This window comes from Microtus oregoni, unplaced genomic scaffold, assembly GCF_018167655.1.
Source record: "Microtus oregoni isolate MIOR12 unplaced genomic scaffold, Mior012 000000F_ref0000247, whole genome shotgun sequence".
In the NCBI taxonomy this organism is placed as follows: domain Eukaryota; kingdom Metazoa; phylum Chordata; class Mammalia; order Rodentia; family Cricetidae; genus Microtus; species Microtus oregoni.
The window spans coordinates 37080581-37094266 of NW_024543059.1; the positions used below are offsets into that span (position 1 = coordinate 37080581).

Genomic DNA, 13686 nt, shown 5'->3' on the forward strand with positions numbered 1-13686 from the left:
GCATCTTCAGCTAACGTGGCAGATCCCCATTGGACTGTTTTTCTTAACTGCTTTTCTCTTCCAGGTCTAAAGCTCCGCAGACTCATCTGGAACAGGCCACTGCCCAGGACGAGAGCCACCAGCAGAAGGATCTCCAGGAAGAACTAGGTGCTGAGTCCCATCCACAGCAATACTGAATTCTAAGGACACATATTCTTCTTCAATTTTGGTTACCCTTGTGTCATAGGTTCTGATTTTGCCTAGCCAGTGACCTAGCATGGTTGCTTCTGGGCCTAGATTATTATTATTATTATTATTTTGATCATACCACTTGAGAGACCTGAGGAAGCCAACGTAAGCCACAAACACCTTCTACACATGTTCTTCACATTGGGATCAAGATAAAAAGACACCGCCTTCAGGTGTGAACACACCAGTGAGGGAAATTCCAGCTCACCTACAGGTGATCACACCTAATGTGATTCATGTGACTGTGACTCAGTTCTTGAGAAGAGAAGAACGCATCAAAAATATACTTGAGATACAGAAATCCTGAGACAAAAATTTCTCAGAAGACTACATTGACCAGCAAGTGGACTCTGCCTTGGGATAACATGACATAGAACCTCCTATGTTGAACGGACCCAGGAATCTTGAAGAGACCATTAAAATTGTGACTACCTCACTAGCATGTCTCTTAGGCAAGCACTTGCCTGTAGTGGGTGTAGTAGGTGCTATCAATATGCAGTGATAAATGCTAATTGGCTTTATTTTTGTTTGCTTTTTGTTTCAGAATTTTGTTTAGGGTTCATTTGGTTTTGGTTTTGCTATTTTGATGTTATTTATTCTTGTTATTAGTACCATAATTTTCAAAGTTTATCCACTGTTTATGTTCACTATTGTGTAGTAGGTACTATCAATATGCAGTGATAAATATTAAATAGCTTTATTTTTGTTTGATTTTTGTTTTAGATTTTAGTTTATGGTTCATTTTGTTTTGGTTTTGCTATCTTGATGTTATTTATTCTTGTTATTAGTACCATAATTTTCCAAGTTTATCCATTGTTTATGTTCACTATTGTGTAAAATATATTGTTTATTAATAAAAAAGCAATTTCCAACTTTTCACACTTAATCCCAGCTTCTTTAATCAAGTGTGGTGTCACACAGCTTTAAGCCCCAAATTTCCAGGTACAGGTGGAAGGCATGGGTCAATACCTAGTGGATGTCAACCACTTGCCCATTGGCAGTTGGGCCACAGGTGCCTTTGTGAAGCTCCTGATGGCAGTACTGATGGTGAAGGAGATCAGGTGGCATCCTGTGTGCATGGTGCTTGTTCTCCTGGAGGCCACCAGTAGCTTCACCCTTCAGTGTTGTATGCAGGGAAAGGCAAAGGAAACAGTAATAGATAATAAGATCCCGAATGGAGACTTGTCTAGCAGCTGCCCCCCAAATCCTGGGGCAGGTGTCCCTGGAGAACTTAGGGTTTGGCATCTCTGCTCTCTTCCCTCTAGATCGTCGGGAATGTTCACCATGCAGTGGAAAATGTCAGGCTGGAATATGTCCCCATGGTTCCCCAGTGACTCCCTGGGCACACCAAGCAGAGGTCAGGAGTGATGCAACCAGTGACAGAAACAACATTTAGGCCTTATGGAAAACCTTGACCAATCATTCCCCCATGTCATTCTCTTAAGGCAACCCTACAGAGGACAACCGTCTTCACATTCTGTGGTCACTGAGGAGCAGAAGAATCTGGGTCTTGGACACAACCAATGGTGTGGGAGGTGTCTGAGTCTCAGAGCAGTGAAGCCAGAGGGCACTAGAGAAAATAACCCCATTTATCTTGTGTCTGAGGGCCTGAGGTTACCTGACAGGGAGGTCTCTGTCTTTGGGTAGAGGAGGGAGCATCTTTGGTTTGGTTTTGGGTTTTAGACAGATTCTCATTTTATTCCACATTGGCCTTGAAGTTACTATTTCTGGGGTTCTCTACCTGGGTTCATACCTATGCCCATTAAAATCACAGATATTTATACTATAATTCATTTGTAAATTTAAAATTTTCATTTGTTAAGTTACAAGGAAATTATTTCAGTACCGGGATGGCACAGCATGAGGAAGTATATCATAGGTCACATAACTGGGAAGGCTGAATACCACTCAACTGCATGGTGGAGGCTCCTGCCTCTAACTCCTGACTGCTGGGACTTTACCTGGTCCTTGCAGTGTGTGGGATCTAACCCAGCCTTTTGTGTATAAGAGAAATGTGCCCTACCACTTGAACAATGGTCCTCACCACATCACAGCCATTTCTGGAGGCAGGCCAGTGTCTTCAGGCAGGTGGATAGTATAGGAGTCACCCCTTTGACACTTGGGCACCCAGACATTCACAGCTAATGACAACAACAGAAACATTGCAGTGTTCAGGCAGTACCAAGACTGTTCTGGATGCTGAAGAAGCCCCTTGTGATTGGTCGAAATATCAAGAGTAGAACTGGAGCTGTGGTCATGACTGTGGATGAAACTTCCAGAAGGAAGCTGCATCGTTTTGGGAGCCAACACTCGCCTGGAGGCACATAGGAAAGAGTTGAAGAGGTTAAGAATCCTGATCTGTGTCCTACTTCAAATTCACCATCATATCCAGTGGCCTCAACCTGGTGTGGTAGTTCCTTATGTTTTAGTGTTGCTTTCATTGGTTAATTAATAAACTGCATGGCCTGATAGGTTAGAACATAGGTGGGTGGAGTAAACAGAACAGAATGCTGAGAGGAAGAGGAAGTGAGCACAGATGCCATGCCACTGCTCTCCAGGGCAGATGCAATGAAGCTCCAACCCAAGATGGACATAGGCTAGAATCTTCCTGGTATGCGCAAGTGGTGCTACACACATTAATAAAAATCGGCCAAGCAGTGTTTATATGCATACAGTTTGTGTATCGTTATTATGGGTCATAAGCTAGCCAGGCGGTCAAAAGCTGGGTTGTAGGATTGCAGCCCCTCAGCTCCTTACAACAGAGGATCTATACATGTTTTTCTTTGGGTTCACCTTATTACTTAGCTCTTATAGGCTTGCAAAATATATGCTCAGTGTCCTTTGATATTGGCTAGAATCCACTAATGAGTGAGTACACACCATATTCATCTTTTTGGGTCTGGGTTACCTCACTCAGGATAGTGTTTTCTATTTCTATCCATTTGCATGAAAAATCATGATGTCATTTTCTTGTACCACCGAGTAATACTCGTGTGTGTGTGTGTGTGTGTGTGTGTGTGTGTGTGTATGTGTGTGTGTGTGTGTGCGTTCGTGCGCCATACCTTCTTTATCCATTCTTCCATTGATTGGGTATCTCTTGGGTATATTTCCAAGAGTGGAATTGCTGGATCCTGTGGTAGGTTGACTCCCAGTTTTCTGATAAACCACCACACTGATTTTCAAAGTGGTTGCATGACTTTTTTTACATTTGCTATCTTAGTTTGCTTCATGTTGTTGGATAAAATACCCAAGGCTGAATAATTTATAAGAAGAAATTTGGTTCAATTGCAGGTTTTGGAGGGTCAAAACCTATATTGGTTGAACCCCATATGCTTGGCCTATCACGTGATCCTCTGGCCCTATCAGTAGCAGGAGTTCTTGGGAGGGAGATCACATGGCGATGAGGAAGCAGTAGAGTCAGTTGAGAGCCTGGACTACCTTTATATCAACCTGCTCTCCAGATGAGCAGTGTAGTCCCTGTATCCTTCCCTAAGGCACTGTTGACAACACTACCATGCTGAGTTTTGGGTGGGTGAAACCACAGCACTGGCCTTGACATCTCCCATCTGTCATTATTTCCAGGTTTGTTAAAAAGCTTGCTGTAGACTGAATTGACCTTATCGGCTGCTATGGTAATGTGCATCTGTAATATCCTCAGCTGGCCCCTGTGTTAAAGGGTGGGTCTCCAGCCCATGGTGCTTTGGGTAGTAGGGGGGACCTATAAGAAATGGAGACTAGAGGGAAGATTTCCATAGGCATGCTGCCCTGGAGTGAGACACTGAGAGCCCAATCTGTCCTCTTCTCTCTCATATCTGGACTGTGAGGTGAAGGGCTTGTCATGTGCTGCCACCACAAGGGGCTACCTCACCACAGGCACAAAACAGTGAACACAATCAATCAGAACTAAAAGCCTTTAAAATGGAAACTAAAGTAAATCCCTTCTCTTTACCCTTGACTATCTCTGGAAATTGTTAGAGTAACAAACACTTACACCCTTACGTCTGCATATTTCCTTGTGCCCAGAGCTTCATAATAAAAATAGTTAAAAAGAAAAACCAAAAAGGCACAAACCTATTAATAGGTTATCTTGCTATGTTGTTTATCCAATCAGTTTTGTCCTCCTCAAATAACCATAATGTTTGTTCCTCTCCCTCAAATATTTGAATCTTGTGTTTCTTTGTCTTATCTTATTGTTTAGGCTAGGAATGCAGTCTCATCCTGGCCAATCTCAGGTTCAGAGGCCACTTTGAGTTGTCATCGCTGGGGAGGCCTCTTTAATTCTGCCATTAAATTCAGTGCTTCCCTTCGATGTTTCTTTGTGTTCCTTGCGTTGGACAGCTTTCATAATTCCATGTCAGTTTTTACTAGGAAATGATGTGTAGTTCCGTAAAAGTGTGTATTCAACATTCACAGAGACGGTCATGCAGTTTTCCTCCCTAACCTATTAACAGCGTGGAATTATTAACAGATTTCCAGATAGTAAACCACACTTACTTTCATGAGAAAAAGCCTTGCTTCCTCACGGTATGTTGGACTTTCAGTTATTTTCTGAATCATTTTTGCTGTTTTGTACAGAATCACTTCTCAACCACATTCCTAATTATATGGTTGATGTATGAAGTCAGGAATATTCTGAAAACTCTTGGAACATCCTGGATACATGATGTGGAAAGTTCCAGATCTTCATAAATGAAATGGCTTGTTGAAAAGTAATAAAACACCAAGACAAAAAGGCAACCTACTGACTGGGAGAAGATCTTCACCAACCCCGCAACAGAAAAAGGTCTGATCTCCAAAATATATAGAGAACTCAGGAAAGTAGACTTTAAAATGCTAATTAACCCAATTAAAGAATGGGGCACTGAACTGAACAGAGAATTCTCAGCAGAGGAAGTTCAAATGGCCAAAAGACACTTAAGGTCATGCTCAACCTCCTTAGCAATCAGGGAAATGCAAATCAAAACAACTTTGAGATATCATCTTACACCTGTCAGAATGGCTAAAATAAAAATCTCCAATGATAGCCTTTGCTGGAGAGGCTTTGGAGGAAGCGGTTCCCTCATCCATTGCTGGTGGGAATGCAGACTTGTGCAACCACTGTGGAAATCAGTTTGCTCTTTTCTCAGGAAATTCGGGATCAACCTACCCCTGGACCCAGCAATACCACTCCTGGGAATATACCCAAGAGATGCCCTATCATATGACAAGAGCATTTGTTCAACCATGTTCATAGCAGTATTATTTGTAATAGCCAGAACCTGGAAACAACCTAGATGCCCCTCAATGGAAAATGGATGAAGAAAGTGTGGAATATCTACACATTAGAGTACTACGCTGCGGTGAAAAACAATGATTTCTCGAATTTTGCATGCAAATGGATGGAAATAGAAAACACTATCCTGAGTGAGGTAACCCAGTCCCAAAGAGATGAATATGGGATGTACTCACTCATAATTGGTTTCTAGCCATAAATAAGGGTCACGGAGTCTACAATTGGTGATCCCAAAGAAGCTAAGTAAGAAGTTGAACCAAAGGAAAAACATATAGTTATCCTCTTGGCTATGGGAAGTAGACAAAGTTGCCGGGGAGAAAATTGGAATCTTGTTGGTGGGGTGGGAAGGGGGTAAGGGGAGATGGGGAGAGAAAAGGGAGAAGGGGAGAATGGGCGGAAACTTGGGGAAAAAGGAACATTGGGATAAAGGAAGGTAGGATAGGGGAGCACGGAAGCACAATTCTTAGGTAAGGGAGCCGCCTTAGGGTTGGCAAGAGACTTGAACCTAGAGTGGCTCCCAGGAGCCCAAGTCGATGTCCCCAGTTAGTTCCTTGGGCAGCTGAGGATAGGGAACCAGAAATGACCCTAGCCTATGGAAATACTGACGAATATCTTGCATATCATCATAGAACCTTCATCTGGTGATGGATGGAGATAGAGGCAGAGACCAACACTGGAGCACTGGACTGAGCTCCCAAGGTCCCAGTGAGGAGCAGAAGGAGGGAGAACATGAGCAAAGATGTTGGGACCACGAGGGGTGCACCCACCCATTGAGACAGTGGAGCTGATCTACTGGGAGCTCACCAAGGCCAGCTGGACTGTGACTGAAAAAGCATGGGTTAAAACTGGACTCTCTGAACATGGCGAACAATGAGGGCTGATGAGACGCCAAGGACAATGGCACGGGGTTTTGAGCCTATGCAATGTGCTGGCTTTGTGGGAGCCTAGCCAGTTTGGATGTTCACCTTCCTAGATATGGACAGAGGGGGGAGGACCTAGGACTTACCACAGGGCAGGGAACCCTGACTGCTCTTTGGACTTGAGAGGGAGGGGGAGGGGTGTGGGAGGAGGGGGAGAAGGAGGGGAGGAGGGAGAGAAGGGTGGGAGGAGGGGGAGGGAAATGGCAGGCTGGGAGGAGTTGGAAACTTGTTTATTTTCTTCCTATTCTCATTAAAAAAATTAAAAAAAAGAAAAAAAAAGAAAAGTAATAAAATGAAAAAGCAGAATTGTGAGGTAGATCTGAAGCTAGTGGATGATCTCTCCGAAATTAATCTGCTTGCTGCCTTTATAGGCATTACTTCTTTCATTCAATCCCCAGGAGTCTAAACAAAGTTCAGGGACAGGGAGAACTGCAGGTCCCATTCTCTCATCCTGGTGGATGACAGATACATCAGAAAGACAACATTCATAATTGTCACTTGATTGGCAACTTTGAGAAGAAGTATGTAGTAACCCTGGGTGTGGAGGTTCACCCTTGTGTTCCATATCAACAGAGGAGCTATCAAGTTTGATCTGTGAGACACAGCTGGCCAGGAGAAGTTTGGGGCCTGCATGATGGCCACTGCCACCAAGCCTAGTATTCCATTATAATGTTTGCTGTGGGAACAAGATTTACTTGTGAAAACAAACCTAATTGGCATAGATAATGGGTATATGTGAGTGAAAATATCCCCATTGTGTTGTGTGGCTACAATATGTCTATTCAAGAGGAAAATGAACTCATAATGTCATGTCTTCCATTTAAAGAAAAATCTTAAGTTCAGAGACATTTCTGCTTAAGTAAGGACAAATTTGAAAAGCCCTTTTTCTTGCAAGCCAAAAAGCTCACTGGAGATTCTAAGTTGGAGTTTGTTGCCATGCCTGCTCTTGCCCCACCTCATGTGAGCTGGTTATGGACCAGCTTTGGCAGCACAGTGCACCTATGATTTAGAGGTTGCTCAAATGTCTTCCCTCCAGGATGAGGATGATGACCTGTGAGAAAGTGGGGATGGACGCCTGCATCCTCAGAGGTCCAGCTTTGCCGCCCAGTGTCCTGTGATGTCCCTGTGTGCCAGCTCACATAGCTATATAGAATGTGTGATTTTCTTGGATGCTGAAGGAGACGAATGGGCTCCAGAGTAAATGTGGAAGTTAGAACAAACCTTAGCTTTGTTTAGATTGAAATAAACTATGTGGAATACAGATGTTTACTTCCTGAACTTCAATGATAAGGCTGTGTGGTCACAATGAAATATTCAGTGGTGAGATCTTGTTTGTTATTCTCATCCCTATTCCCATTTTTTTAGAAACATAAAAACGTTTAAAATAATCCTAAAAAAATTGAAAAAGTCTGGTCTCTATTGGTGAAATATGTCTTTAATCCCAGTACTCAAAAAAAAAAGGGGGTAGATCTCTGTGAGGTCGAGGCCTGTCTGGTCTACAGTGTGAGTGCCAGGACAGCCAAGGTAAATGGTGAGAGCCTGTCCCCTAAATAAATAAAGAAAGAAATAGGAGAAAAGTAAGCTATGATATGGAGGCGGTTTTAGCTGTGTTGAATCGAAATTTGAATGTGTTAATGCTAAAACGGTTTCTATCATTTTGATAAAAGGTTATAGGAACTCAAATCTCAGAAGCAGAAATCACAATACCTAAGTTTCTGGGTGATACTTTCTGTCTCCAAATAGGATGAAAGGAAATCAGAAAGGAAGATACTGTGGGTATTTTTACTCAGAATTTTACCAGAAGAGAACCCCAACATTTGATTTCTCAGCAACATCTTCCTAAAGGAAAGGAGTTCATAATGTATTTAGAATGCTTCTGGTTCGTTCCAGGCCTGTTGTGTTTTATGTGTCTGGTCATATGTTTGTTCCCCATGCAAGTGGATGTGGTTTCCCATGGTTCTAACAGCTGTCTTAGAGTCACCAGGGATGATTAAACTATATTTCTTTCTACTGGGCAGCCTGAGTTTCCCAGGTGGCCCTGATAAGCAGAGAACCACCTTCTAGGTACCACACCTTGAGTACAGACCTTTTTAAAATTTTTATTGATTTTTATTGACCTCTACATTTTACTCTTCTCCTGTCCCTGCCTCTCCCCTCTCATTCATCCCTCTCCCAATGTCCTCAGGTTCTCAAATTACTCAGAAGATCTTGTCTTTTTCTACTTTTCGTGTGTAGTATGAAGGATCGGGCTGTGTCCAGCCACCTGGCTAGCTTAAACCTCAAAATAACAATGAAGAAATTTTATTAATTTAATTACTGCATGAAAATTATTTAGCCTGTTATTGGATAACTCTCACATATTAGTTTAACCCATCTCCATTATTGTGTTTTGCCACTTTACTGTGACTTACCAGCATGAGTCTACACAGCGTCCATATTGGGAAGGAGAACCACAGTGTCTGCCTGACTCTGCTCTTCTTCCCATCATTCAGTTCTGTTTTACCTCTTACCTAAAATGCAGCCCTATCAAAATTCCAAGGCAGTTTCTTTATTCAACCTATGTAAGCAACACAAATATAGTAGGACCTCCTAAACCAATTCCCCTTTTCTGTTGAAACAAAAATGAAAGGCTTTCACGTTAACATATTAAAATTACATATAACAAAACAGTTATCAAGCAAGAATTACAGTTACAATATTTATATCTATTTTATCTTTTAATATAACAAAGGAAAATGATAACTATATCTATTCTTCAAGTCCATCAAAGACTCCAGAAGGATATAATATTGCCTAAGTAAATGAGAAATAAGCAACTTCCAAAACTCTAGAAATGACAGAGACAACTCGCTGCCTGGACAGTCACGCAAAGTTTTTCTGTACTGTTGGAGCATCCAACTTTGGCCTTCAGGCCCGTAGTATCCAGCAGAGTTTTCCATGAAGCAGGAAATTTCAAAGACAGTTCATTCACTTTCTTCTGTGTTCTGCAGAATGTCTCCCAGACTCTTTCATGAATCAGGAACGCTGAAGGATCATCTCACCTTTAAGCAAGTTCACCAGTCCTCTCTCTGTGGGTTCTTTGTATCCAGTTTATGCACCAGTTCAGGCAAGAGCAGTTTCTTGCCGAAATGGATAACCAACTCTATAAGGAGCCTCTTCAATGCCCATCTTCCTCTTGAAGTAGATTGGTGCTGCCAGGAGTAGACTTGTTTCATTTTGTCATGCAAAGTCCTAAGCTATTAAAACATATTAAATGCCATATTTTGTAGTCTTTGAAAGATATGAAGAATGCCTATCTACCTGTAATATTGCTATATATCTAGAAAATCTAATGAACAGATCTATAAGCTTAATTATTATTGATGATTATCCATTAACAACCTATATTTCCTAATTATACATATTTTTAAATAAACTGCATAATCACAATACCTTAATCAAGAGCAGAAATATACATATACATTTGATAAAATTGACCTTAGACTTGTATCAATAAATCAAGATTTACACCAATGCAGATTATTCATATCTATATCATATTCCACTTTAAATGTAAAAGAACATTTATAAACAATATTTGGTAATATGGGCATAGTTTTTTTTTCTCCAAACTGCTTTGTGCTGTATCTGGTGCTCTTAATCAAGTCTTTCATATTATATCCTGTATGCTAGGTTTATCTCAGTAGGCAGATGAGCAAAGTAAGTTTTTGAGGGTGTTCATAGCAAGCTTACAAAAGGACGTGGTCTATCATACTGTATTGGTCTAGAAGCAATCCACAGGATCACATATTCTGTGAAAACAAAAGAAGGACCTCTTTTTCAAAGCATCATATCCTTATTCCCAAATTCTGAAGTCAAGATGTCTTTATAATATACATCCTGGTTCATCTTAGACGCCCACAGAATGAGATGTGCATCAGTACTTATCACCTTTACATTAAAAAAAATTCAAGGAAAACCCAATAATATATAGAATTCCGACTCTCTGTGAATTTTCCTTTTTTATGTGGCTTATTTTTTTAATCTATGACTATTGTACTCTATCTCTTAAAGATTTTACCCTTTTTTTTAAGTCACTAACCAAAATGATCAATGGGCCATTTTTATTATTTCACCCTAACTCATTTTTCTTAACAAATTTTCCCTCCAAATCTTCAATTTGATTTTTTAAAGAATGATATTTTTTATTGAGAAAAGGAGGAAAAGAAAGAATAGAGAAAATAAGATGAAAGGATCAACTAGAATCCTCAAGTCCAAAGAAATAGAATGTTTTCTCGGTAAGTTTTCTTCTCTGCTTCCTTGGGAAGGTGTATTAAAATGAGATGGAAATAAACACAACTGTATCTCCACCCCCATTTTTTTTCCTTTTTCCTTACAATTCCATGTAGTGAATTCTCTTTAAAAAGAAATTAAAGGTCTGTTAATCCCCCACAAAAAAAGACTTTACCCTTTTATTAAAGCATTAACTTTATGACTTTCTATATTCTTTTTCTTCTCTCTCCCAAGCCTACGACTTTATCTAACACTATGACCAATTTAGAGGTCTTTATGTCTGAATCTCTTCTATTGCCTTGTCTTTAATTTTCTCCTGTCTTTTTTTTAGATATAACATTTTTATTACATAAGTATGAAGTAACTATTCGAGTATAAACTGCTTACAATAATAAATTTGGAAGCTGAACTGAGCAACCCCATAGTTCTTAGTGGGTGTAAATATAACTTTGCATAATTTTCCAAAGTTAATCATCATCAAATATAGAATAAAAAATATCATAAGCTTGTTTACAAAAGTTAAATTTCCTTCATTTGTGGAAATTGTTTTTACTTTTGATTATTTCTGTTAATATCTTTATATCTCAAACTGAACATGTTCCTCATTTTGATTCTTCAAGAGAAAACTTCTTCCAACTATTCAGAAGAATGTAATTTTTGTTATGTTTAATCCACTGTAAATATGATTGTGTGGTCCTATAAAACAGTTTTTTAATGAAGTTATCTCAGTTGGTGAATTTTTATACTTAATCTAATTTATCAATATTTTGCCATCAAACATATCCAAATAAATATTGGAACATAGTATGTGCATGAGCATACACTCTGCGCATACACAAAAATACAGGCGCATACACACACATTATCCTCCAATATATATTACATGCATAAAAACAAAAAAATAAAATCCAACACTTCAAAACTGACAGTTTTCTAATTGAACTTGATCCCCCAGAAGAGACTTATCCTTTTCTTCTCTGCCCAAAATAAAATTTCTTCTTAGAGGAAGAAATAAATAGCCCATTTTTCTTTGAATTGAAGAGAGAAAACTTGTCCTAGGGAAATTCCCAGGAATCCACAAGGATGACCAAAGTTAAGACTCCTAGCAATAGTGGAGAGGGTGAGTGAAGTAGATTCCACTGTAGTCAGATTGGTGACTATCCTAACTACCATCATAGAGCCTGCATACAGTAATTGATAGAACCAGATGCAGAGATCCACAACCAAGCACCAGACCGAGCTCCCAGAATCCAGTCAAAGAGAGACAGAAGGGTTTATAGTATAAGCAAGAGAGGGGAGAAGGAAGTCTACAGAGAGAGCTGAACCAAGGTTGTGAGAATTGTGAACTCTAGACCTGCAGTTGTGGAGTCTCCATGTAACTGAACTAGGCCTTCTGCATGCGGAAGAAAGTTGTGTTGCTTGGCCTATCGCAGGAGCTCTTGGCAGAGGGACCAGAATCTCTCCCTGATGCATGAACTAGCTTATTGGAGCCCATTCCCTATGGTGGAATGCCATGCTCAGCCTTACGATGGGAGGAGGAATGGGCTTGGCCCTGCTTCAACTGAATATGCCAGGTTTTATTGATTCCCCCATGGGAAACCTTATACTTTGGGAGGGGCCAGTGAGTGGGCTGAGGGGAGGCAACAAGGGGGCAGAGGATTGGTTGGAATATAAAATGAAATTTAAAAAAGTGTAATAAAGAACATCCTTTAACTACCAATTTCAGTCCTTTTTACCATGTGGAAGGAAATATGCATATGGATTTCAAAGATCGTCTTGCAAAGGTTACTGATATTTACCATTAGAAAAATAGGTATTTCGTATATATATGAGACAACCTTTCCTTGGTAAGATCTGGCCGTTCCTGGAACTAACTCTACTATCTGTGTAGACCAGACTGGCCTCAAATTCAGAGATTTATCTTCCTATGCCTCCTATATGTTTTATTAAAGGCACGTGCCACCATACCCTGCTGTGATGAATATTTTGTAAATGAAATTTGCTGTGTCATGTGGTAAATATATTTCTCTATGTTTGAATATTTTCACATGATTTCTATAGTGGCTTCATCACTTACTATCCCACTGACAGTGAATGAAAGTTCCCCATCCTTATCAGCATGTGTTGTCAATTGTTTCTTTTGCTCTTTCTCATACTGGCTGGTGGGAAAAGAATTCTCAAGCAGTTTTAAATTGAAATTTCATGAGTATAAGTGATACATAACACTTTTTTGAGATATATTTTTAGTTGTTTCTTTCTCAAAAATTCTCTGTTCAGATCCATTCCTCTTTTTTGAGTATACCACTGGGCGTAATTGAAGATTCTCTACCATCTTGAAGAGCATTTAGAATGTTAAGCAGCTTGGTTGCAGCTGCTCTAGATTCTGGCTCCACCTCTCTCCAATTTCAAAATGGTGGATGTACTATTTCTGCAGCTCTGGAGCCTTCACGGAGTCACCAAAGTCAGACACGCTAAATCTTTCCTAATAAGCCACGACCTCGTGGTAAACAGACATTAAATGAAATGGGTTAGATCAAGATGTGAGAGTAGGCCAAAAAGAGGCTAGATATAATGGGCCAGACAGTAATTTAATTAATTTCTGTGTGGTTATTTCGGCTATAAGCTAGCCAGGCAGTAGAATGGAACAAGGGGCCCGCGCTCCTCCTACCTCAGTCATGTAGATTAGATCTATATGTGTCTCTCTTAGGGTCTAGATTATCTGGGATTGTGATTCGTAGGCTGGTTTTCTTTGCATTAAATTTAAAAATGATTTATGAGTGAGTACATATTATGTTTGTGTTGCTGGGTCTGGGTTACCTCCTTAAAAATGATGTTTCCTGATCAATCCATTAGCCTGCAAATTTCTTTTTTTTTCCATTTTTTTATTGAGAAAAGGAGAAAAAAAAACAAGTTTCCACCTCTTCCCAGCCTCCCATTTCCCTCCCCTTCCTCCCACCCTTCTCCCCTTACTCCCACCCTTCTCCCCCTCCTCCC

The 13686-nt window shown here is 40.3% G+C and overlaps 1 pseudogene; it reads left to right on the top strand.

Annotated features, from left to right (window-relative positions):
* The first annotated feature begins 1185 nt into the window (after positions 1-1185).
* On the top strand, positions 1186-7477 carry LOC121460562 (annotated as a pseudogene).
* The last annotated feature ends 6209 nt before the right edge of the window (positions 7478-13686 follow it).